Below are 26,164 nucleotides of genomic sequence, written 5' to 3'. Positions count from 1 at the left end.
GGTGAGAAGGAAACAACTGTTGGCGCAATTATTAGAAAATGGAAGAAGTTCAAGATGACGGCAATCACCCTCGGTCTGGGGCTCCATGCAAGATTTCACCTCGTGGGGCATCAATGATCATGAGGAAGGTGAGGGATCAGCCCAGAACTACACGGCAGGACCTGGTCAATGACCTGAAGAGAGCTGGGACCACAGTCTCAAAGAAAACCATTAGTAACACACTACGCCGTCATGGATTAAAATCCTGCAGCGCACGCAAGGTCCCCCTGCTTAAGCCAGTGCATGTCCAGGCCTGTCTGAAGTTTGCCAATGACCATCTGGATGATCCAGAGGAGGAATGGGAGAAGGTCATGTGGTCTGATGAGACAAAAATAGAGCTTTTTGGTCTAACTCCACTCGCCGTGTTTGGAGGAAGAAGAAGTATGAGTACAACCCCAAGAACACCATCCCAACCGTGAAGCATGGAGGTGGAAACATCATTCTTTGGGGATGCTTTTCTGCAAAGGGGACAGGACGACTGCACCGTATTGAGGGGAGGATGGATGGGGCCATGTATCGCGAGATCTTGGCCAACAACCTCCTTCCCTCAGTAAGAGCATTGAAGATGGGTCGTGGCTGGGTCTTCCAGCATGACAACGACACGAAGCACACAGCCATGGCAACTAAGGAGTGGCTCCGTAAGAAGCATCTCAAGGTCCTGGAGTGGCCTAGCCAGTCTCCAGACCTGAACCCAATAGAAAATCTTTGGAGGGAGCTGAAAGTCCGTATTGCCCAGCGACAGTCCCGAAACCTGAAGGATCTGGAGAAGATCTGTAGGGAGGAGTGGGCCAAAATCCCTGCTGCAGTGTGTGCAAACCTAGTCAAGAACTACAGGAAACGTATGATCTCTGTAATTGCAAACAAAGGTTTCTGTACCAAATATTAAGTTCTGCTTTTCTGATGTATCAAATACTTATGTCATGCAATAAAATGCAAATTAATTACTTAAAAATCATACAATGTGATTTTCTGGATTTTTGTTTTAGATTCCGTCTCTCACAGTTGAAGTGTACCTATGATAAAAATTACAGACCTCTACATGCTTTGTAAGTAGGAAAACCTGCAAAATCGGCAGTGTATCAAATACTTGTTCTCCCCACTGTAGGTCCCTCCCCGCTGTCTTCCGTTTAAGAAACATTTTGCTACGGAATGGCGTAATGAATAAGCCCCAGAGAGAGGGAGGGCGGAGAACACGGACGGCGCACACAGGGAAGGGTACTGAGCGAAACAGATGGTTAGTGCCTTGCTACAAAACCCCCGGAAGACTGGATTTATCGATATGCTGGGCTCGAACGCACCGACTTTCCTATTAAAGTGTAATATGAAGTAAACAACCGAATAGCTGTGATGAAATGATCGAGTCTTATGTCGTTGGGAGCTGGTTTTCAGTTTCACTGTGTGGCGTTGTAGGCTGGGTTGGAGCTGTGTGTGTATCACATCCAAATGGATCAGTAGAAGGATGCGTGTAAAGGATTGGATTTTAAGACCGTAACACGCTAACATTAGCCAACTGCACACATGGAGACTAAACACACGACTGCAGCCCTGACTACTCAGGACTTGGAGCGGGAAAGAGAAAGACAGTATTGTGAACTTTGTGGGAAACTGGAGAATCTCCTCAAGTGCGGCCGGTGTCGAAACTCGTTTTACTGCAGCAAGGCGCACCAGACGCAGCACTGGAAAATGCACAAGCTCATTTGTAAAGAATCTGAGGCGAAGTCGCAGGTTTCAAAAGAGAAGCCTGCTGAACGTCAAGCACCGTCTGGGGATTGGGAGAAAGGACAGACACTACCGCAACAAAAGACCTGCGCTGCATCTCGGAGTAGAGAGACTATAATGAAAGGGTTCATAACAAACGCAGAGAGCGCGGTGTCCTCGGTCGATAAGCCAGGCTGGTCGAATAACCATACCAAACCCAACGGACAAACCACCGCCCGGTCCACGACTCAGAAACTCGCCAGGGAGTACATCGTACCGTGTATGACTAAGCATGGGATATGTGTAGTTAGGGTTCCTCGGCGGGGAAACGGGGCTGGCCATCCTGGAGGACGTCAAAGTGCTGCATAAAACCGTGAAGTTTACCGACGATCAGTTGGTCAGTCAGAAAAGTGACTCCATTAAAGACATTAGGGGAGATAAGATCACATGGATCGAGGGCCGAGAGTCCGGGTGTGAGAAGATCCGCTTCCTCATGAGCCATATGGATGATCTGGCCAGACATTGTAATGGTCAACTGGGAAACTTTACAATAAATGGAAGGACTAAAGTAAGTAGCCAGGTTAAATACATTTATAAACTTGGGTATAATCCTTGTCTTGGGCCATATTGGCCCAGCGTCATCCAGGTTTGGCCAGGGTAGGCTGTCACTGTAACTAAGAATTTGTTCTTAAGTGACTTGCCCAGTTAAATCAAGGTTACATGTGAAATCCTATAGACAAGGCTGTGTCCCAAATGGCACCCGGTCCCCTACATTAAGCCCTATGGACCCTGGTCAAAAGCAGTCCACTAGAAAATAGGGTGACATTTGGTGTGGACTATAGGTGTGGTTACAACAGCATGACTGTGGGATTACATTTATGGATAAATGTCAGGAACATTTCTCCTGTTGAATGCTTCACATGTGATGGGGCTTTCCATAGGCCTGAGACACCATGTTACCTGTCTGTGTCTGTGGCCAGCCTGTAGATGTAATAGAGTCGTAATATATTACACTTTTTTTTTTTGTGCATTTTGCTATTTGCCTCATGGGCATGAGGGTCTCATGATACTTTGTTGACTACAAACTTTCTTTAGCGAACCGTGGGACCAACTATGTTTGTTCCCACACTGGGGACTGACTCTCTATTGGTTACACAGACTTTTGGCCTCCCATCCTATTCTAACCATCTCTCGCCGGCTTTGTGTTCATGTTACCTGATGAAATTGCTGTACAATATGATCTTGTTGCCATCTGATGCACATTCAGATGTCATAAATTAGCAGTGCAGAGCTCTCCCTGTCCTCTGCTGTGCCTCGATCCTCACAAATAATCCTGATGGGCATCCGTCTGGTGTTTTCTCTAATGTTTTACAGCCTGTGTTCGTAATGGCTGCTCAGTGAAACGACCTGTCCTGATTTGTCATAAATGTCATGAGCAAGCCTTCCTTCATGAACTGGACTCTGTAAAATGGTATAGAATCAGCTTGATCCCCTCTGTCAAAGATGCTTGCACCTTCTTTTTTGATATTTTCAGTGGTATTGTTTGCAAACACGCCACCATAAAGAAAATGAGAATTAAAAACAGGTTCAGCCCCTGGTTCGACCGTGATCTGGCAGAGTTACTCCACCTCAAGAATTGCATTTGGCGAAAGGCTCGGCACACGTATACTCAGGCTGACTGGCTCTCGTTCAGGCAAATAGGAAATAAGTCCTCAGGCTATCCGGAATACCAAAGTTAGTTACTTTAACTTCTCTAGGATAGGGGGCAGCATTTTCACGTTTGGATGAAAAGCGTGCCCAGAGTAAACTGCCTCCTACTCTGTCCCAGATGCTAATATATGCATATTATTATTACTATTGGATAGACAACACTCTGAAGTTTCTAAAACTGTTTGAATCATGTCTGTGACTACAACAGAACTTATTTGGCAGGCAAAACCCTGGACAAACATTTAGAATATTTTTTTGGGGAGGTCACTCTCTTTTCAATGGGCTTTCATTGGGAATCCAGATTTCTAAGGGACCTTCCTGCAGTTCCTATCGCTTCCACTGGATGTCAACAGTCTTTAGAAATTGGTTGAGGTTTTTCCTTTGAGAAATGAAGAAGTAGCCATGTTCAGAATGAGGCTCCAGTGAAGTGTACTGTTTGTTAGAGGCGCGTGCCCAGGAAGCATGCTACACATTGTTTTCCTCCGGTATTGAACACAGATCATCCCGTCTTCAATTTTATCGATGATTTACGTAAAAAAAGACCTAAAGTTGTATTACAAAAGTAGTATGAGATGTTTGGACAAAGCTTACAGGTAACTTTTGAGATATTTTGTAGTCACGTTGTGCAAGTTGGAACTGGTGTTTTTCTGGATCAAACGCGCCAAAGAAATTGACATTTTGGATATATATCGACGGAATTAATCGAACAAAAGGACCATTTGTGATGTTTATGGGACATATTGGAGGGCCAACAGAAGAAGCTCGTCAAAGGTAAGGCATGAATTATATCTTTATTTCTGCGTTTTGTGTCGCGCCGGGAGGGTTGAAATATGATGATCTGTGATTGTTAGCTGGGGTGCTATCCTCAAATAATAGCATTGTTTGCTTTCCCCGTAAAGCATTTTTGAAATCTGACACGTTGGCTGGATTCACAGCAAGTGTAGCTTTAATTTGGTATATTGAATGTGTGATTTCATGAAAGTTAAATTTTTATAGTAATTTATTTGAATTTGGCGCTCTGCATTTTCACTGGATGTTGGCCAGGTGGGACGCTACCGTCCCACATATCCCAGAGAGGTTAATCATGACAGTTAGTCTAGTTAATGTTGTTAGTTAGATTACCCCTTGGCAGCGTTATCAGAAAGCACGGCATTGATTTTGACTGCTACGCAGACGATACACAACTTGGGCTGGGGGCATAATAACTAAAGGCTGCCTCCATGCCTCTTGGTCCCCTCAGGTTCTCTGGCAGGCTATTCCAGAGGCTGGGAGCATAATAACTAAAGGTTGTCTCTCCATGCCTCTTGGCCCCCCTCAGGTTCTCTGGCAGGCTATTCCAGAGGCTGGGAGCATAATAACTAAAGGTTGTCTCTCCATGCCTCTTGGCCCCCCTCAGGTTCTCTGGCAGGCTATTCCAGAGGCTGGGAGCATAATAACTAAAGGCTGCCTCTCCATGCCTCTTGGTCCCCTCAGGTTCTCTGGCAGGCTATTCCAGAGGCTGGGAGCATAATAACTAAAGGTTGTCTCTCCATGCCTCTTGGCCCCCCTCAGGTTCTCTGGCAGGCTATTCCAGAGGCTGGGAGCATAATAACTAAAGGCTGCCTCTCCATGCCTCTTGGTCCCCTCAGGTTCTCTGGCAGGCTATTCCAGAGGCTGGGAGCATAATAACTAAAGGCTGCCTCTCCATGCCTCTTGGTCCTCCTCAGGTTCTCTGGCAGGCTATTCCAGAGGCTGGGAGCATAATAACTAAAGGCTGCCTCTCCGTGCCTCTTGGCCCCCCTCAGGTTCTCTGGGAGCATAATAACTAAAGGCTGTCTCTCCGTGCCTCTTGGTCCCCCTCAGGTTCTCTGGCAGGCTATTCCAGAGGCTGGGGGCATAATAACTAAAGGCTGCCTCTCCATGCCTCTTGGTCCTAGACGAGTCAGGACTAATCTTCTCCTTCTAACCATCATTCCATTTCTGTTCTGTTGTCTAGGCAATGGTGGCGTGTTACCCAGGCAACGGGACCGGATACGTACGCCATGTGAACAACCCGAACGGAGACGGGCGATGTGTCACCTGTATATACTACCTAAATAAAGACTGGGACACCAAGGTATATAACTGTCTAGTTATCTACTATTACTGTAACCCAGAGACTGGGACACCAAGGTATATTACTGTCTAGTTATCTACTATTACTGTAACCCAGAGACTGGGACACCAAGGTATATTACTGTCTCCAGTTATCTACTATTACTGTAGCCCAGAGACTGGGACACCAAGGTATATTACTGTCTCCAGTTATCTACTATTACTGTAACCCAGAGACTGGGACACCAAGGTATATTACTGTCTAGTTATCTACTATTACTGTAACCCAGAGACTGGGACACCAAGGTATATTACTGTCTCCAGTTATCTACTATTACTGTAACCCAGAGACTGGGACACCAAGGTATATTACTGTCTAGTTATCTACTATTACTGTAACCCAGAGACTGGGACACCAAGGTATATTACTGTCTAGTTATCTACTATTACTGTAGCCCAGAGACTGGGACACCAAGGTATATTACTGTCTCCAGTTATCTACTATTACTGTAACCCAGAGACTGGGACACCAAGGTATATTACTGTCTAGTTATCTACTATTACTGTAACCCAGAGACTGGGACTCCAAGGTATATTACTGTCTCCAGTTATCTACTATTACTGTAACCCAGAGACTGGGACACCAAGGTATATTACTGTCTCCAGTTATCTACTATTACTGTAACCCAGAGACTGGGACACCAAGGTATATTACTGTCTCCAGTTATCTACTATTACTGTAACCCAGAGACTGGGACACCAAGGTATATTACTGTCTAGTTATCTACTATTACTGTAACCCAGAGACTGGGACACCAAGGTATATTACTGTCTAGTTATCTACTATTACTGTAGCCCAGAGACTGGGACACCAAGGTATATTACTGTCTCCAGTTATCTACTATTACTGTAACCCAGAGACTGGGACACCAAGGTATATTACTGTCTAGTTATCTACTATTACTGTAACCCAGAGACTGGGACACCAAGGTATATTACTGTCTCCAGTTATCTACTATTACTGTAGCCCAGAGACTGGGACACCAAGGTATATTACTGTCTCCAGTTATCTACTATTACTGTAACCCAGAGACTGGGACACCAAGGTATATTACTGTAACCCAGAGACTGAGACACCAAGGTATATTACTGTCTCCAGTTATCTACTATTACTGTAGCCCAGAGACTGGGACACCAAGGTATATTACTGTCTAGTTATCTACTATTACTGTAACCCAGAGACTGGGACACCAAGGTATATTACTGTCTAGTTATCTACTATTACTGTAACCCAGAGACTGGGACACCAAGGTATATTACTGTCTAGTTATCTACTATTACTGTAACCCAGAGACTGGGACACCAAGGTATATTACTGTCTCCAGTTATCTACTATTACTGTAACCCAGAGACTGGGACACCAAGGTATATTACTGTCTAGTTATCTACTATTACTGTAACCCAGAGACTGGGACACCAAGGTATATTACTGTCTAGTTATCTACTATTACTGTAACCCAGAGACTGGGACACCAAGGTATATTACTGTCTAGTTATCTACTATTACTGTAACCCAGAGACTGGGACACCAAGGTATATTACTGTCTAGTTATCTACTATTACTGTAACCCAGAGACTGGGACACCAAGGTATATTACTGTCTCCAGTTATCTACTATTACTGTAGCCCAGAGACTGGGACACCAAGGTATATTACTGTCTAGTTATCTACTATTACTGTAACCCAGAGACTGGGACAACAAGGTATATTACTGTCTCCGGTTATCTACTATTACTGTAGCCCAGAGACTGGGACACCAAGGTATATTACTGTCTAGTTATCTACTATTACTGTAGCCCAGAGACTGGGACACCAAGGTATATTACTGTAACACAGAGACGGGGACACCAAGGTATATTACTGTCTAGTTATCTACTAATACTGTAACCCAGAGACTGGGACACCAAGGTATATTACTGTCTAGATATCTACTATTACTGTAACCCAGAGACTGGGACACCAAGGTATATTACTGTCTAGTTATCTACTATTACTGTAACCCAGAGACTGGGACACCAAGGTATATTACTGTCTAGTTATCTACTATTACTGTAACCCAGAGACTGGGACACCAAGGTATATTACTGTCTCCAGTTATCTACTATTACTGTAACCCAGAGACTGGGACACCAAGGTATATTACTGTCTCCAGTTATCTACTATTACTGTAACCCAGAGACTGGGACACCAAGGTATATTACTGTCCAGTTATCTACTATTACTGTAACCCAGAGACTGGGACACCAAGGTATATTACTGTCTCTAGTTATCTACTATTACTGTAACCCAGAGACTGGGACACCAAGGTATATTACTGTCTAGTTATCTACTATTACTGTAACCCAGAGACTGGGACACCAAGGTATATTACTGTCTAGTTATCTACTATTACTGTAACCCAGAGACTGGGACACCAAGGTATATTACTGTCTAGTTATCTACTATTACTGTAACCCAGAGACTGGGACACCAAGGTATATTACTGTCTAGTTATCTACTATTACTGTAACCCAGAGACTGGGACACCAAGGTATATTACTGTCTAGTTATCTACTATTACTGTAACCCAGAGACTGGGACACCAAGGTATATTACTGTCTCCAGTTATCTACTATTACTGTAGCCCAGAGACTGGGACACCAAGGTATATTACTGTCTAGTTATCTACTATTACTGTAACCCAGAGACTGGGACACCAAGGTATATTACTGTAACCCAGAGACGGGGACACCAAGGTATATTACTGTCTAGTTATCTACTAATACTGTAACCCAGAGACTGGGACACCAAGGTATATTACTGTCTAGTTATCTACTATTACTGTAAACCAGAGACTGGGACACCAAGGTATATTACTGTCTAGTTATCTACTATTACTGTAACCCAGAGACTGGGACACCAAGGTATATTACTGTCTCCAGTTATCTACTATTACTGTAACCCAGAGACTTGGACACCAAGGTATATTACTGTAGCCCAGAGACTGGGACACCAAGGTATATTACTGTAGCCCAGAGACTGGGACACCAAGGTATATTACTGTAACCCAGAGACTGGGACACCAAGGTATATTTCTGTCTCCAGTTATCTACTATTACTGTAACCCAGAGACTGGGACACCAAGGTATATTACTGTAGCCCAGAGACTGGGACACCAAGGTATATTACTGTAACCCAGAGACTGGGACACCAAGGTATATTACTGTCTCCAGTTATCTACTATTACTGTAACCCAGAGACTGGGACACCAAGGTATATTACTGTCTCCAGTTATCTACTATTACTGTAGCCCAGAGACTGGGACACCAAGGTATATTACTGTAGCCCAGAGACTGGGACACCAAGGTATATTACTGTAACCCAGAGACTGGGACACCAAGGTATATTACTGTCTCCAGTTATCTACTATTACTGTAACCCAGAGACTGGGACACCAAGGTATATTACTGTCTCCAGTTATCTACTATTACTGTAACCCAGAGACTGGGACACCAAGGTATATTACTGTAACCCAGAGACTGGGACACCAAGGTATATTACTGTCTAGTTATCTACTATTACTGTAACCCAGAGACTGGGACACCAAGGTATATTACTGTCCAGTTATCTACTATTACTGTAGCCCAGAGACTGGGACACCAAGGTATATTACTGTAACCCAGAGACTGGGACACCAAGGTATATTACTGTCTAGTTATCTACTATTACTGTAACCCAGAGACTGGGACACCAAGGTATATTACTGTCTAGTTATCTACTATTACTGTAACCCAGAGACTGGGACACCAAGGTATATTACTGTCTAGTTATCTACTATTACTGTAACCCAGAGACTGGGACACCAAGGTATATTACTGTCTAGTTATCTACTATTACTGTAACCCAGAGACTGGGACACCAAGGTATATTACTGTCTAGTTATCTACTATTACTGTAACCCAGAGACTGGGACACCAAGGTATATTACTGTCTCCAGTTATCTACTATTACTGTAGCCCAGAGACTGGGACACCAAGGTATATTACTGTCTAGTTATCTACTATTACTGTAACCCAGAGACTGGGACACCAAGGTATATTACTGTAACCCAGAGACGGGGACACCAAGGTATATTACTGTCTAGTTATCTACTAATACTGTAACCCAGAGACTGGGACACCAAGGTATATTACTGTCTCCCTTTTATCTACTATTACTGTAAACCAGAGACTGGGACACCAAGGTATATTACTGTCTAGTTATCTACTATTACTGTAACCCAGAGACTGGGACACCAAGGTATATTACTGTCTCCAGTTATCTACTATTACTGTAACCCAGAGACTGGGACACCAAGGTATATTACTGTAGCCCAGAGACTGGGACACCAAGGTATATTACTGTAGCCCAGAGACTGGGACACCAAGGTATATTTCTGTCTCCAGTTATCTACTATTACTGTAACCCAGAGACTGGGACACCAAGGTATATTACTGTAGCCCAGAGACTGGGACACCAAGGTATATTACTGTAGCCCAGAGACTGGGACACCAAGGTATATTACTGTAACCCAGAGACTGGGACACCAAGGTATATTACTGTCTCCAGTTATCTACTATTACTGTAACCCAGAGACTGGGACACCAAGGTATATTACTGTCTCCAGTTATCTACTATTACTGTAGCCCAGAGACTGGGACACCAAGGTATATTACTGTAACCCAGAGACTGGGACACCAAGGTATATTACTGTCTAGTTATCTACTATTACTGTAACCCAGAGACTGGGACACCAAGGTATATTACTGTCCAGTTATCTACTATTACTGTAGCCCAGAGACTGGGACACCAAGGTATATTACTGTAACCCAGAGACTGGGACACCAAGGTATATTACTGTCTCCAGTTATCTACTATTACTGTAACCCAGAGACTGGGACACCAAGGTATATTACTGTCTCCAGTTATCTACTATTACTGTAACCCAGAGACTGGGACACCAAGGTATATTACTGTAACCCAGAGACTGGGACACCAAGGTATATTACTGTCTCCAGTTATCAACTATTACTGTAGCCCAGAGACTGGGACACCAAGGTATATTACTGTCTCCAGTTATCTACTATTACTGTAACCCAGAGACTGGGACACCAAGGTATATTACTGTCTAGTTATCTACTATTACTGTAACCCAGAGACTGGGACACCAAGGTATATTACTGTAGCCCAGAGACTGGGACACCAAGGTATATTACTGTCTAGTTATCTACTATTACTGTAACCCAGAGACTGGGACACCAAGGTATATTACTGTTGTTACGAATCCCTTTGGCCCGACAATCTAGGGGTGATGGTAATGGGACCCGTAACACAACTCATGCAAATTATTATAGTGACAATGTAATAGTGAGAACAAAAATAACCACAGACAACTTAATTACCGTCAAACACTAAATGTTTATTTATAAACACACGGTAAATGGGGGGAGCAGGAAAAGGGGCTGAGCGGGACCCAAGGAATGAAAGAATAATAATTCAAAACACCCCTAAGCTAGACTAGCCTACTTCACAAACAGCTAACTAACTAACCAAAAATACAGGGGGTGGTCCGCCCAGTTCTAACTAGTGTTTATATAACAAAGTTTAACTACGGGTAGTGTAGCCCAAGGGCAACTTGTCTGGTTACCCCCTTTTCCCACCATCAAACAAACACTCAAACACCATAACCAAAAACAATACTGACAGATGGGGACCAAGTGACATGTAACTGCAAAACACACAAGCGATCTACAGACAGGAGGCATTTACAAAAGAGATTGAGCTGGGGAGAAAACAACTGACAGGGGTTTTAAACCAAGGGAAAGGGACTGTGATTGGGTAAGGGAAAAGGAGCAGGTGTCTTCTGATTAGCGACTGATTGATGACTGATTGGGGAATGATGATGGTCACCTGTGAGTAGGGGAGAAGGAGAGAAAAGAAATACACACAGGATACACACAGAACACTTGTATCCGTAACAACTGTCTAGTTATCTACTATTACTGTAACCCAGAGACTGGGACACCAAGGTATATTACTGTCTCCCGTTATCTACTATTACTGTAACCCAGAGACTGGGACACCAAGGTATATTACTGTCTCCAGTTATCTACTATTACTGTAACCCAGAGACTGGGACACCAAGGTATATTACTGTAACCCAGAGACTGGGACACCAAGGTATATTACTGTCTCCAGTTATCAACTATTACTGTAGCCCAGAGACTGGGACACCAAGGTATATTACTGTCTCCATTTATCTACTATTACTGTAACCCAGAGACTGGGACACCAAGGTATATTACTGTCTCCAGTTATCTACTATTACTGTAACCCAGAGACTGGGACACCAAGGTATATTACTGTAACCCAGAGACTGGGACACCAAGGTATATTACTGTCTCCAGTTATCAACTATTACTGTAGCCCAGAGACTGGGACACCAAGGTATATTACTGTCTCCAGTTATCTACTATTACTGTAACCCAGAGACTGGGACACCAAGGTATATTACTGTCTCCCGTTATCTACTATTACTGTAACCCAGAGACTGGGACACCAAGGTATATTACTGTCTCCAGTTATCTACTATTACTGTAACCCAGAGACTGGGACACCAAGGTATATTACTGTAACCCAGAGACTGGGACACCAAGGTATATTACTGTCTCCAGTTATCAACTATTACTGTAGCCCAGAGACTGGGACACCAAGGTATATTACTGTCTCCATTTATCTACTATTACTGTAACCCAGAGACTGGGACACCAAGGTATATTACTGTCTAGTTATCTACTATTACTGTAACCCAGAGACTGGGACACCAAGGTATATTACTGTATCCAGTTATCTACTATTACTGTAACCCAGAGACTGGGACACCAAGGTATATTACTGTCTCCAGTTATCTACTATTACTGTAGCCCAGAGACTGGGACACCAAGGTATATTACTGTAGCCCAGAGACTGGGACACCAAGGTATATTACTGTCTAGTTATCTACTATTACTGTAACCCAGAGACTGGGACACCAAGGTATATTACTGTCTCCAGTTATCTACTATTACTGTAACCCAGAGACTGGGACACCAAGGTATATTACTGTCTAGTTATCTACTATTACTGTAACCCAGAGACTGGGACACCAAGGTATATTACTGTAGCCCAGAGACTGGGACACCAAGGTATATTACTGTCTAGTTATCTACTATTACTGTAACCCAGAGACTGGGACACCAAGGTATATTACTGTCTAGTTATCTACTATTACTGTAACCCAGAGACTGGGACACCAAGGTATATTACTGTCTAGTTATCTACTATTACTGTAGCCCAGAGACTGGGACACCAAGGTATATTACTGTCTCCAGTTATCTACTATTACTGTAACCCAGAGACTGGGACACCAAGGTATATTACTGTCTAGTTATATACTATTACTGTAACCCAGAGACTGGGACACCAAGGTATATTACTGTCTCCAGTTATCTACTATTACTGTAACCCAGAGACTGGGACACCAAGGTATATTACTGTAACCCAGAGACTGGGACACCAAGGTATATTACTGTCTAGTTATCTACTATTACTGTAACCCAGAGACTGGGACACCAAGGTATATTACTGTCTAGTTATCTACTATTACTGTAACCCAGAGACTGGGACACCAAGGTATATTACTGTCTAGTTATCTACTATTACTGTAGCCCAGAGACTGGGACACCAAGGTATATTACTGTCTCCAGTTATCTACTATTACTGTAACCCAGAGACTGGGACACCAAGGTATATTACTGTCTAGTTATATACTATTACTGTAACCCAGAGACTGGGACACCAAGGTATATTACTGTCTCCAGTTATCTACTATTACTGTAACCCCGAGAATGGGACACCAAGGTATATTACTGTCTAGTTATCTACTATTACTGTAACCCAGAGACTGGGACACCAAGGTATATTACTGTAGCCCAGAGACTGGGACACCAAGGTATATTACTGTCTAGTTATCTACTATTACTGTAACCCAGAGACTGGGACACCAAGGTATATTACTGTCTAGTTATCTACTATTACTGTAACCCAGAGACTGGGACACCAAGGTATATTACTGTCTAGTTATCTACTATTACTGTAGCCCAGAGACTGGGACACCAAGGTATATTACTGTCTCCAGTTATCTACTATTACTGTAACCCAGAGACTGGGACACCAAGGTATATTACTGTCTAGTTATATACTATTACTGTAACCCAGAGACTGGGACACCAAGGTATATTACTGTCTCCAGTTATCTACTATTACTGTAACCCAGAGACTGGGACACCAAGGTATATTACTGTAACCCAGAGACTGGGACACCAAGGTATATTACTGTCTAGTTATCTACTATTACTGTAACCCAGAGACTGGGACACCAAGGTATATTACTGTCTAGTTATCTACTATTACTGTAACCCAGAGACTGGGACACCAAGGTATATTACTGTCTAGTTATCTACTATTACTGTAGCCCAGAGACTGGGACACCAAGGTATATTACTGTCTCCAGTTATCTACTATTACTGTAACCCAGAGACTGGGACACCAAGGTATATTACTGTATCCAGTTATCTACTATTACTGTAACCCAGAGACTGGGACACCAAGGTATATTACTGTCTCCAGTTATCTACTATTACTGTAGCCCAGAGACTGGGACACCAAGGTATATTACTGTAGCCCAGAGACTGGGACACCAAGGTATATTACTGTCTAGTTATCTACTATTACTGTAACCCAGAGACTGGGACACCAAGGTATATTACTGTCTCCAGTTATCTACTATTACTGTAACCCAGAGACTGGGACACCAAGGTATATTACTGTCTAGTTATCTACTATTACTGTAACCCAGAGACTGGGACACCAAGGTATATTACTGTAGCCCAGAGACTGGGACACCAAGGTATATTACTGTCTAGTTATCTACTATTACTGTAACCCAGAGACTGGGACACCAAGGTATATTACTGTCTAGTTATCTACTATTACTGTAACCCAGAGACTGGGACACCAAGGTATATTACTGTCTAGTTATCTACTATTACTGTAGCCCAGAGACTGGGACACCAAGGTATATTACTGTCTAGTTATCTACTATTACTGTAACCCAGAGACTGGGACACCAAGGTATATTACTGTAGCCCAGAGACTGGGACACCAAGGTATATTACTGTCTAGTTATCTACTATTACTGTAACCCAGAGACTGGGACACCAAGGTATATTACTGTCTAGTTATCTACTATTACTGTAACCCAGAGACTGGGACACCAAGGTATATTACTGTCTAGTTATCTACTATTACTGTAGCCCAGAGACTGGGACACCAAGGTATATTACTGTCTCCAGTTATCTACTATTACTGTAACCCAGAGACTGGGACACCAAGGTATATTACTGTCTAGTTATATACTATTACTGTAACCCAGAGACTGGGACACCAAGGTATATTACTGTCTCCAGTTATCTACTATTACTGTAACCCAGAGACTGGGACACCAAGGTATATTACTGTAACCCAGAGACTGGGACACCAAGGTATATTACTGTCTAGTTATCTACTATTACTGTAACCCAGAGACTGGGACACCAAGGTATATTACTGTCTAGTTATCTACTATTACTGTAACCCAGAGACTGGGACACCAAGGTATATTACTGTCTAGTTATCTACTATTACTGTAGCCCAGAGACTGGGACACCAAGGTATATTACTGTCTCCAGTTATCTACTATTACTGTAACCCAGAGACTGGGACACCAAGGTATATTACTGTCTAGTTATATACTATTACTGTAACCCAGAGACTGGGACACCAAGGTATATTACTGTCTCCAGTTATCTACTATTACTGTAACCCAGAGACTGGGACACCAAGGTATATTACTGTAGCCCAGAGACTGGGACACCAAGGTATATTACTGTCTAGTTATCTACTATTACTGTAACCCAGAGACTGGGACACCAAGGTATATTACTGTCTCCAGTTATCTACTATTACTGTAACCCAGAGACTGGGACACCAAGGTATATTACTGTCTAGTTATCTACTATTACTGTAACCCAGAGACTGGGACACCAAGGTATATTACTGTAGCCCAGAGACTGGGACACCAAGGTATATTACTGTCTAGTTATCTACTATTACTGTAACCCAGAGACTGGGACACCAATGTATATTACTGTCTAGTTATCTACTATTACTGTAACCCAGAGACTGGGACACCAAGGTATATTACTGTCTAGTTATATACTATTACTGTAACCCAGAGACTGGGACACCAAGGTATATTACTGTCTCCAGTTATCTACTATTACTGTAACCCAGAGACTGGGACACCAAGGTATATTACTGTAACCCAGAGACTGGGACACCAAGGTATATTACTGTCTAGTTATCTACTATTACTGTAACCCAGAGACTGGGACACCAAGGTATATTACTGTCTAGTTATCTACTATTACTGTAACCCAGAGACTGGGACACCAAGGTATATTACTGTCTAGTTATCTACTATTACTGTAGCCCAGAGACTGGGACACCAAGGTATATTACTGTCTCCAGTTATCTACTATTACTGTAACCCAGAGACTGGGACACCAAGGTATATTACTGTCTAGTTATATACTATTACTGTAACCCAGAGACTGGGACACCAAGGTATATTACTGTCTCCAGTTATCTACTATTACTGTAACCCAGAGACTGGGACACCAAGGTATATTACTGTAACCCAGAGACTGGGACACCAAGGTATATTACTGTCTAGTTATCTACTATTACTGTAACCCAGAGACTGGGACACCAAGGTATATTACTGTCTAGTTATCTACTATTACTGTAACCCAGAGACTGATATTAGCTAAAAATGCCAACATTGGTATTGGCCCGATGTCTAATTTAACGTCGATGTTAAAAACCGATGTCAAAGCTACCGTGCATACCTATATAACGTACAGTTGAAGTCGGAAGTTTACATGTACACCTTAGACAAATACATTTAAACTGAGTTTTTAACAATTCCTGACATTTAATCCTAGTAAAAATTCCCTGTCTTAGGTCAGTTAGGATAACCACTTTATTTTAAGACTGTGAAATGTCAGAATAATAGTAGAGAGAATTATTTATTTCAGCTTTTATTTCTTTCATCACATTCCCAGTGGGTCAGAAGTTTACATACACTCAATTAGTATTTGGTAGCATTGCCTTTAAATGGTTTAACTTGGGTCAAACGTTTCAGTAGCCTTCAACAAGCTTCCCACAATACGTTGGGTGAATTTTGGCCCATTTCTCCTGACAGAGCTGGTGTAACTCAGGTTTGTAGGCCTCCTTGCTCTCACACGCTGTTTCAGTTCTGCCCACAAATTTTCGATAGGATTGAGGTCAGGGCTTTGTGATGGCCACTCCAATACCTTGACTTTATTGTCCCCTCCTATCCTCAGCTTTACTCCCCCAGGTCTCCTCCTATCCTCAGCTTTACTCCCCCAGGTCTCCTCCTATCCTCAGCTATACTCCCCCAGGTCTCCTCCTATCCTCAGGTATACTCCCTCAGGTCTCCTCCTATCCTCAGCTTTACTCCCCCAGGTCTCCTCCTATCCTCAGCTTTACTCCCCCAGGTCTCCTCCTATCCTCAGCTATACTCCCCCAGGTCTCCTCCTATCCTCAGCTTTACTCCCCCAGGTCTCCTCCTATCCTCAGCTTTACTCCCCCAGGTCTCCTCCTATCCTCAGCTATACTCCCCCAGGTCTCCTCCTATCCTCAGCTTTACTCCCCCAGGTCTCCTCCTATCCTCAGCTTTACTCCCCCAGGTCTCCTCCTATCCTCAGCTATACTCCCCCAGGTCTCCTCCTATCCTCAGCTTTACTCCCCCAGGTCTCCTCCTATCCTCAGCTTTACTCCCCCAGGTCTCCTCCTATCCTCAGCTTTACTCCCCCAGGTCTCCTCCTATCCTCAGCTTTACTCCCCCAGGTCTCCTCCTATCCTCAGCTTTACTCCCCCAGGTCTCCTCCTATCCTCAGCTTTACTCCCCCAGGTCTCCTCCTATCCTCAGCTTTACTCCCCCAGGTCTCCTCCTATCCTCAGCTTTACTCCCCCAGGTCTCCTCCTATCCTCAGCTTTACTCCCCCAGGTCTCCTCCTATCCTCAGCTTTACTCCCCCAGGTCTCCTCCTATCCTCAGCTTTACTCCCCCAGGTCTCCTCCTATCCTCAGCTTTACTCCCCCAGGTCTCCTCCTATCTTCAGCTTTACTCCCCCAGGTCTCCTCCTATCCTCAGCTTTACTCCCCCAGGTCTCCTCCTATCCTCAGCTTTACTCCCCCAGGTCTCCTCCTATCCTCAGCTTTACTCCCCCAGGTCTCCTCCTATCCTCAGCTTTACTCCCCCAGGTCTCCTCCTATCCTCAGCTTTACTCCCCCAGGTCTCCTCCTATCTTCAGCTTTACTCCCCCAGGTCTCCTCCTATCCTCAGCTTTACTCACCCAGGTCTCCTCCTATCCTCAGCTTTACTCCCCCAGGTCTCCTCCTATCCTCAGCTTTACTCCCCCAGGTCTCCTCCTATTCTCAGCTTTACCCCCCCAGGTCTCCTCCTATCCTCAGCTTTACTCCCCCAGGTCTCCTCCTATCCTCAGCTTTACTCCCCCAGGTCTCCTCCTATCCTCAGCTTTACTCCCCCAGGTCTCCTCCTATCTTCAGCTTTACTCCCCCAGGTCTCCTCCTATCCTCAGCTTTACTCCCCCAGGTCTCCTCCTATCCTCAGCTTTACTCCCCCAGGTCTCCTCCTATCCTCAGCTTTACTCCCCCAGGTCTCCTCCTATCCTCAGCTTTACTCCCCCAGGTCTCCTCCTATCCTCAGCTTTACTCCCCCAGGTCTCCTCCTATCCTCAGCTTTACTCCCCCAGGTCTCCTCCTATCCTCAGCTATACTCCCCCAGGTCTCCTCCTATCCTCAGCTATACTCCCCCAGGTCTCCTCCTATCCTCAGCTTTACTCCCCCAGGTCTCCTCCTATCCTCAGCTTTACTCCCCCAGGTCTCCTCCTATCCTCAGCTATACTCCCCCAGGTCTCCTCCTATCCTCAGCTATACTCCCCCAGGTCTCCTCCTATCCTCAGCTATACTCCCCCAGGTCTCCTCCTATCCTCAGCTTTACTCCCCCAGGTCTCCTAGACTTAGTGTGTTCCCAGGTCATATTACTGTCTCCAGTTATATATTACTGTCTCCAGGTCCTTATGGGCCTTGGTCAAATGTAGTGCATTATAAAGTGATTAGGGAGCCATTATGAACACAACCCTGAAGAGGCAACAATTGTTCAAATTTTCTCGTTTTAATCCACGTTTGTAACGGATTCCGATTTCAATCTGTTCTGCTCTCAATGCTGCTGTGATTGGTCTGTTGACCTATTTGTCAAACCCGTTTCTTTCTTAAGTAGCTATAGCAGAGTTATACATCTGTCATCTGTTGTTCTATTTTTGTGGTCTGTTCTCATCTCTGCTTGTATTATTTGATTCTATTCTAGGAACATGGGGATATTCTGATTGAATAATTGATTGATCTGTTTTTCTAGGAACATGGGGGTGTTCTGCGTATCTTCCCAGAGGGTAAAGCTCAGTTCGCTGACATCGAGCCTAAGTTTGACAGGTTGCTGTTTTTCTGGTCAGACAGACGGAACCCACACGAGGTCCAGCCCGCCCATGCTACTAGGTTGGTACCTTAGAACACCTGTCCTTTTACCTGTCCAGAGCAGAAGCCCTCAACCCTCTTTATTAACACACCTATATAAAATCTTACAACACCCCCCCCCCCCCCCCTATATAACAACACCTCCCCATATATAACACCACCCATATAGAACATTTCCCCCCATAGAAAACCCCCATAGAACCCCCCCCATAACACTTTAACACATTTTAACACACATCCAATAAGACATACTTTTAATACTTGTCTTGTAACAACTGTGACACTAACTAAACTAAACTATTTTATATAACCTTTATTTAACTAGGTAGGCCAGTTGAGAACAAGTTCTCATTTACAACTGTGACCTGGCCAAGATAAAGCAAAGCAGTGCGACACAAACAACAGCACAGAGATTCATAAACAAACACAGTCAATAACAGTGTTGCAAATGTAGAAGAGTAGGGAGGTAAGGAAATAAATAGGCCATGGAGGCGAAATAATTACAATGTAGCATTAACACTGGAGTGATAGATGTGCAGATGATGATGTGCAAGTAGAGGTACTGGGGTGCAAAAGAGCAAAAACATTAAGAAATAACAATATGGGGATGAGGTAGTTGGGTGGGTTATTTACAGATGCAATGATCGGTAAGCTGCTCTGACAGCTGATGCTTAAAGTTAGTGAGGGAGATATAAGTCTCCAGCTTCAGTGATTTTTGCAGTTCGTTCCAGTCACTGGCAGCAGAGAACTGGAAGGAAAGGCGGCCAAAGGAGGTGTTGGCTTTGGGGATGACCAGTGAAATATACCTGCTGGAGCGCATGCTACAGGTGGGTGTTGCTATGGTGACCAGTGAGCTGAGATAAGGCGGGGCTTTACCTTGCAAAGACTTATAGATGACCTGGAGCCAGTGGGTTTGGCGACGAATATGTAGCGAAGGCCAGCCAACGAGAGCATACAGGTCGCAGTGATGGGTAGTATATGGGGCTTTCGTGACAAAACAGATGGCTCTGTGATAGACTACATCCAATTTGCTGAGTAGAGTGTTGGAGGCTATTTTGTAAATGACATCGCCGAAGTCGAGGATCGGTAGGATGGTCAGTTTTACGAGGGTATGGTTGGCAGCATGAGTGAAGGAGGCTTTGATGCGAAATAGGAAGCCGATTCTAGATTTCATTTTGGATTGGAGATGCTTAATGTGAGTCTGGAAGGAGAGTTTACAGTCTAACCAGACACCTAGGTATTTGTAGTTGTCCATATATTCTAAGTCAGAACCGTCCAGAGTAGTGATGCTAGTCAGGCGGGGAGGTGCGGGCAGCGATCGGTTGAAGAGCATGCATTTAGTTTTACTATCATTTAAGAGCAGTTGGAGGCCACGGAAGGAGAGTTGTATGGCATTGTTAACTAACCTCCAGATGAGCTTCAGTGTCCAAAGAAGGGACAGAAGTATACAGAATGGTGTTGTCTGCGTAGAGGTGGATCAGAGAATCACCAGCAGCGAGAGTGACATCATTGATATATACAGAGAAAAGAGTCGGCCCAAGAATTGAACTCTGTGGCACCCCTATAGAGACTGCCAGAGGTCCGGACAACAGGCCCTCCGATTTGACACACTGAACTTTATCTGAGAAGTAGTTGGTGAACCAGGCGAGGCAGTTTGAGAAACCAAGGCTATTGAGTCTGCCGATAAGAATACGGTGATTGAGTCAAAAGCCTTGGCCAGGTCGATGAATACGGCTGCACAGTAATGTCTCTTATCGATGGTGGTTATGATATCGTTTAGGACCTTGAGCGTGGCTGAGGTGCACCCATGACCAGCTCTGAAACCAGATTGCATAGCGGAGAAGGTACGGTGGGATTCAAAATGGTCGGTGATCTGTTTGTTAACTTGGCTTTTGAAGACTATCGGTAGGCAGGATGGATATAGGTCTGTAACAGTTTGGGTTTAGTGTCTCCCTCTTTTGAAGACTATCGGTAGGCAGGGCAGGATGGATATAGGTCTGTAACAGTTTGGGTCTAGTGTCTCCCCCTTTTGAAGACTATCGGTAGGCAGGATGGATATAGGTCTGTAACAGTTTGGGTTTAGTGTCTCCCTCTTTTGAAGACTATCGGTAGGCAGGGCAGGATGGATATAGGTCTGTAACAGTTTGGGTTTAGTGTCTCCCTCTTTTGAAGACTATCGGTAGGCAGGGCAGGATGGATATAGGTCTGTAACAGTTTGGGTCTAGTGTCTCCCTCTTTTGAAGACTATCGGTAGGCAGGGCAGGATGGATATAGGTCTGTAACAGTTTGGGTCTAGTGTCTCCCCCTTTTGAAGACTATCGGTAGGCAGGATGGATATAGGTCTGTAACAGTTTGGGTTTAGTGTCTCCCCCTTTTGAAGACTATCGGTAGGCAGGATGGATATAGGTCTGTAACAGTTTGGGTCTAGTGTCTCCCCCTTTTGAAGAGGCGGCAGCTTTCCAATCTTTATGGATCTCAGACGATACGAGAGGTTGAACAGGATAGTAATAGGGGTTGCAACAATTTCGGCGGATAATTTTAGAAGGAGAGCGTCCAGATCGTCTAGCCCGGATGATTTGTAGGGATCCAGATAATATCACCATCATAACATCTTCTAACAACACCTTTAACACACAACACCTTTATAACACACCTTTAACACACAACACACCTTTATAACACACCTTTAACACACAACACCTTTATAACACACCTTTATAACACACCTTTAACACACAACACACCTTTATAACACACAACACCTTTATAACACACCTTTAACACACAACACACCTTTATAACACACCTTTAACACACAACACCTTTATAACACACCTTTAACACACAACACACCTTTATAACACACCTTTAACACACAACACACCTTTATAACACACCTTTATAACACATGCAATAAGACATTTAACACGTCTTGTAACACACCCTTGTGACACCTTTAACACATCATAACATACGTTTAACACACTTTATAACACCTTTATAAGTGTGACACCTTTATAATATCTTAACACATTTAACACACCTCATAACACATCTAATAACACACCTTTAACACATCTTATTATACACCTTTAAAACACGTCTGTAAAACACATCTTATACCACACCTGTAAAACACATCCAATAAGACATTTTTAACATCTTAACACACGTTTATCACAAATTTTACACACCTTAACATTTCTTTATCACCCTTATAACACCTTATGACATATTTAAAACCTTTAACAAACCTTTAACACAACGTTATAACACATCGTATTACACACCTTTATAACACATCGTATTACACACCGTATTACACGGGACGGCAGCGTAGCCTAGTGGTTAGAGCGGTGGACTAGTAACTGAAAGGTTGCAAGTTCAAATCCCTGAGCTGACAAGGTACACATCTGTCGTTCTGCCCCTGAACAAGGCAGTTAACCCACTATTCCTAGGTGGTCATTGAAAATAAGAATTTGTTCTTAACTGAGTTGCCTAGCTAAATAAAGGTACAAAATATAATTAAAAAACACCTTTAACACATCTTTGTAACACACTCTCAGCCACTCCCTCAACTACTCACCTGTAGCTTATAACAAACCCTCACCTGTCCCACCTGTCCAGAACTGTCTATTATCTCTGGTGTCTCCCTCCCAGAGATGTCAATTCTGTCCTCTTCTTCTCTCTCCAGGTATGCCATCACAGTGTGGTATTTTGATGCTGATGAACGAGCCAGGGCTAAAGAGAAATACCTAACAGGTAAACCTTTTACTATGAGGATGTCGCTGTATATACCGTAAAACTTATTTGCTTTAATCACTGAACACTACCGGCGCTTATTAGAGACAGGCGTTTATTTCATTAATGCGCAAGCTTTCGTTTGATAAAAAAAGACTACCACACCGTTTATTAGTGTTGCACGGTATACACAAACTTCTGTACTTTTTGGATACTAGAACATGAAGTTCTAGAATTTTCACGGATCAAGTCTATTTTTCATTAATGCGTAAGACTACCACACCGAAATCAAAACTCTGGTATCGTGACAACACTGTTTGTGACCAGTATAAACACTAGATTTGTTATTATATCGCAGACCAGACACCCTGATTTCACATTTCAGCATCTTGAATCTGATGTTTTCTGTTTGGTAGTGTCATGGCTAGTAACGATGACAGACTAATGCTTTTAATGCACATGGCCGTGGGAATATCAGAGATGTGTAAACAATTCATTTAGATCCGACCTGTATTGGAAACAGGCCTCTATTTGCTGAAATGTGTGCTGATGCTCGGCTACTAAAAGGGACAGTAAACGCCTATCCACAAAGCTACTAGGAGAATCCTCTCACTGTCAGTCCTCTACTCCAAGTCTGATTCTCTGTGTTTCCAGGAGCTGGAGATGTCCTGCCCTGAGAGAGGAGAGGGCCCACTACCAGCCATGATGTCCTGCCCTGAGAGAGGAGAGGGCCCACTACCAGCCATGATGTCCTGCCCTGAGAGAGGAGAGGAGAGGGCCCACTACCAGCCATGATGTCCTGCCCTGAGAGAGGAGAGGGCCCACTACCAGCCATGATGTCCTGCCCTGAGAGAGGAGAGGAGAGGGCCCACTACCAGCCATGATGTCCTGCCCTGAGAGAGGAGAAGAGAGGGCCCACTACCAGCCATGATGTCCTGCCCTGAGAGAGGAGAGGAGAGGGCCCACTACCAGCCATGATGTCCTGCCCTGAGAGAGGAGAGGGGAGGGCCCACTACCAGCCATGATGTCCTGCCCTGAGAGAGGAGAAGAGGGCCCACTACCAGCCATGATGTCCTGCCCTGAGAGAGGAGAGGGCCCACTACCAGCCATGATGTCCTGCCCTGAGAGAGGAGAGGGGAGGGCCCACTACCAGCCATGATGTCCTGCCCTGAGAGAGGAGAGGAGAGGGCCCACTAACAGCCATGATGTCCTGCCCTGAGAGAGGAGAGGGGAGGGTCCACTACCAGCCATTATGTCCTGCCCTGAGAGAGGAGAGGAGAGGGCCCACTACCAGCCATGATGTCCTGCCCTGAGAGGAGAGGGCCCACTACCAGCCATGATGTCCTGCCCTGAGAGAGGAGAGGAGAGGGCCCACTACCAGCCATGATGTCCTGCCCTGAGAGGAGAGGAGAGGGCCCACTACCAGCCATGATGTCCTGCCCTGAGAGAGAAGAGGAGAGGGCCCACTACCAGCCATGATGTCCTGCCCTGAGAGGAGAGGAGAGGGCCCACTACCAGCCATGATGTCCTGCCCTGAGAGGAGAGGGGCCACTACCAGCCATGATGTCCTGCCCTGAGAGAGGCGAGGGGCCACTACCAGCCATGATGTCCTGCCCTGAGAGGAGAGGGGCCACTACCAGCCATGATGTCCTGCCCTGAGAGGAGAGGGGCCACTACCAGCCATGATGTCCTGCCCTGAGAGAGGCGAGGGGCCACTACCAGCCATGATGTCCTGCCCTGAGAGAGGAGAGGGGCCACTACCAGCCATGATGTCCTGCCCTGAGAGAGGAGAGGGCCCACTACCAGCCATGATGTCCTGCCCTGAGAGAGGAGAGGGGCCACTACCAGCCATGATGTCCTGCCCTGAGAGAGGAGAGGAGAGGAGAGGGCCCACTACCAGCCATGATGTCCTGCCCTGAGAGAGGAGAGGGGCCACTACCAGTCATGATGTCCTGCCCTGAGGAGAGGAGAAGGCCCACTACCATCCATGATGTCCTGCCCTGAGAGAGGAGAGAAGGCCCACTACCAGCCATGATGTCCTGCCCTGAGGAGAGGGGAGGGCCCACTACCAGCCATGATGTCCTGCCCTGAGAGAGAAGAGGAGAAGGCCCACTACAGCCATGATGTCCTGCCCTGAGAGAGGAGAGGAGAGGGCCCACTACCAGCCATGATGTCCTGCCCTGAGAGAGAAGAGGAGAGGGCCCACTACCAGCCATGATGTCCTGCCCTGAGAGAGAAGAGGAGAGGGCCCACTACCAGCCATGATGTCCTGCCCTGAGAGAGAAGAGGAGAGGGCCCACTACCAGCCATGATGTCCTGCCCTGAGAGAGAAGAGGAGAGGGCCCACTACCAGCCATGATGTCCTGCCCTGAGAGAGGAGAGGAGAGGGCCCACTACCAGCCATGATGTCCTGCCCAGAGAGAGGAGAGGAGAGGGCCCACTACCAGCCATGATGTCCTGCCCTGAGAGAGAAGAGGAGAGGGCCCACTACCAGCCATGATGTCCTGCCCTGAGAGAGGAGAGGAGAGGGCCCACTACCAGCCATGATGTCCTGCCCTGAGAGAGGAGAGGAGAGGGCCCACTACCAGCCATGATGTCCTGCCCAGAGAGAGGAGAGGAGAGGGCCCACTACCAGCCATGATGTCCTGCCCTGAGAGAGGAGAGGAGAGGGCCCACTACCAGCCATGATGTCCTGCCCTGAGAGAGGAGAGGGGCCACTACCATCCATGATGTCCTGCCCTGAGAGGGGAGGGCCCACTACCAGCCATGATGTCCTGCCCTGAGAGAGGAGAAGAGAGGGCCCACTACCAGCCATGATGTCCTGCCCTGAGGAGAGGGGAGGGCCCACTACCAGCCATGATGTCCTGCCCTGAGAGAGAAGAGGAGAAGGCCCACTACAGCCATGATGTCCTGCCCTGAGAGAGGAGAGGAGAGGGCCCACTACCAGCCATGATGTCCTGCCCTGAGAGAGAAGAGGAGAGGGCCCACTACCAGCCATGATGTCCTGCCCTGAGAGAGGAGAGGAGAGGGCCCACTACCAGCCATGATGTCCTGCCCAGAGAGAGGAGAGGAGAGGGCCCACTACCAGCCATGATGTCCTGCCCTGA

The 26,164-nt window shown here is 45.3% G+C and overlaps 1 pseudogene; it reads left to right on the top strand.

Moving 5' to 3' along the window:
• The first annotated feature begins 1,147 nt into the window (after window positions 1-1,147).
• Window positions 1,148-24,332, top strand: LOC139580518 (egl nine homolog 1-like; annotated as a pseudogene).
• Window positions 24,333-26,164: the final 1,832 nt, after the last annotated feature.

Source organism: Salvelinus alpinus, chromosome 7, assembly GCF_045679555.1.
Source record: "Salvelinus alpinus chromosome 7, SLU_Salpinus.1, whole genome shotgun sequence".
Taxonomy (NCBI): Eukaryota; Metazoa; Chordata; class Actinopteri; order Salmoniformes; family Salmonidae; genus Salvelinus; species Salvelinus alpinus.
Note: the sequence above shows the minus strand (reverse complement) of the source record. Positions and strands in the feature narration are given on the sequence as shown.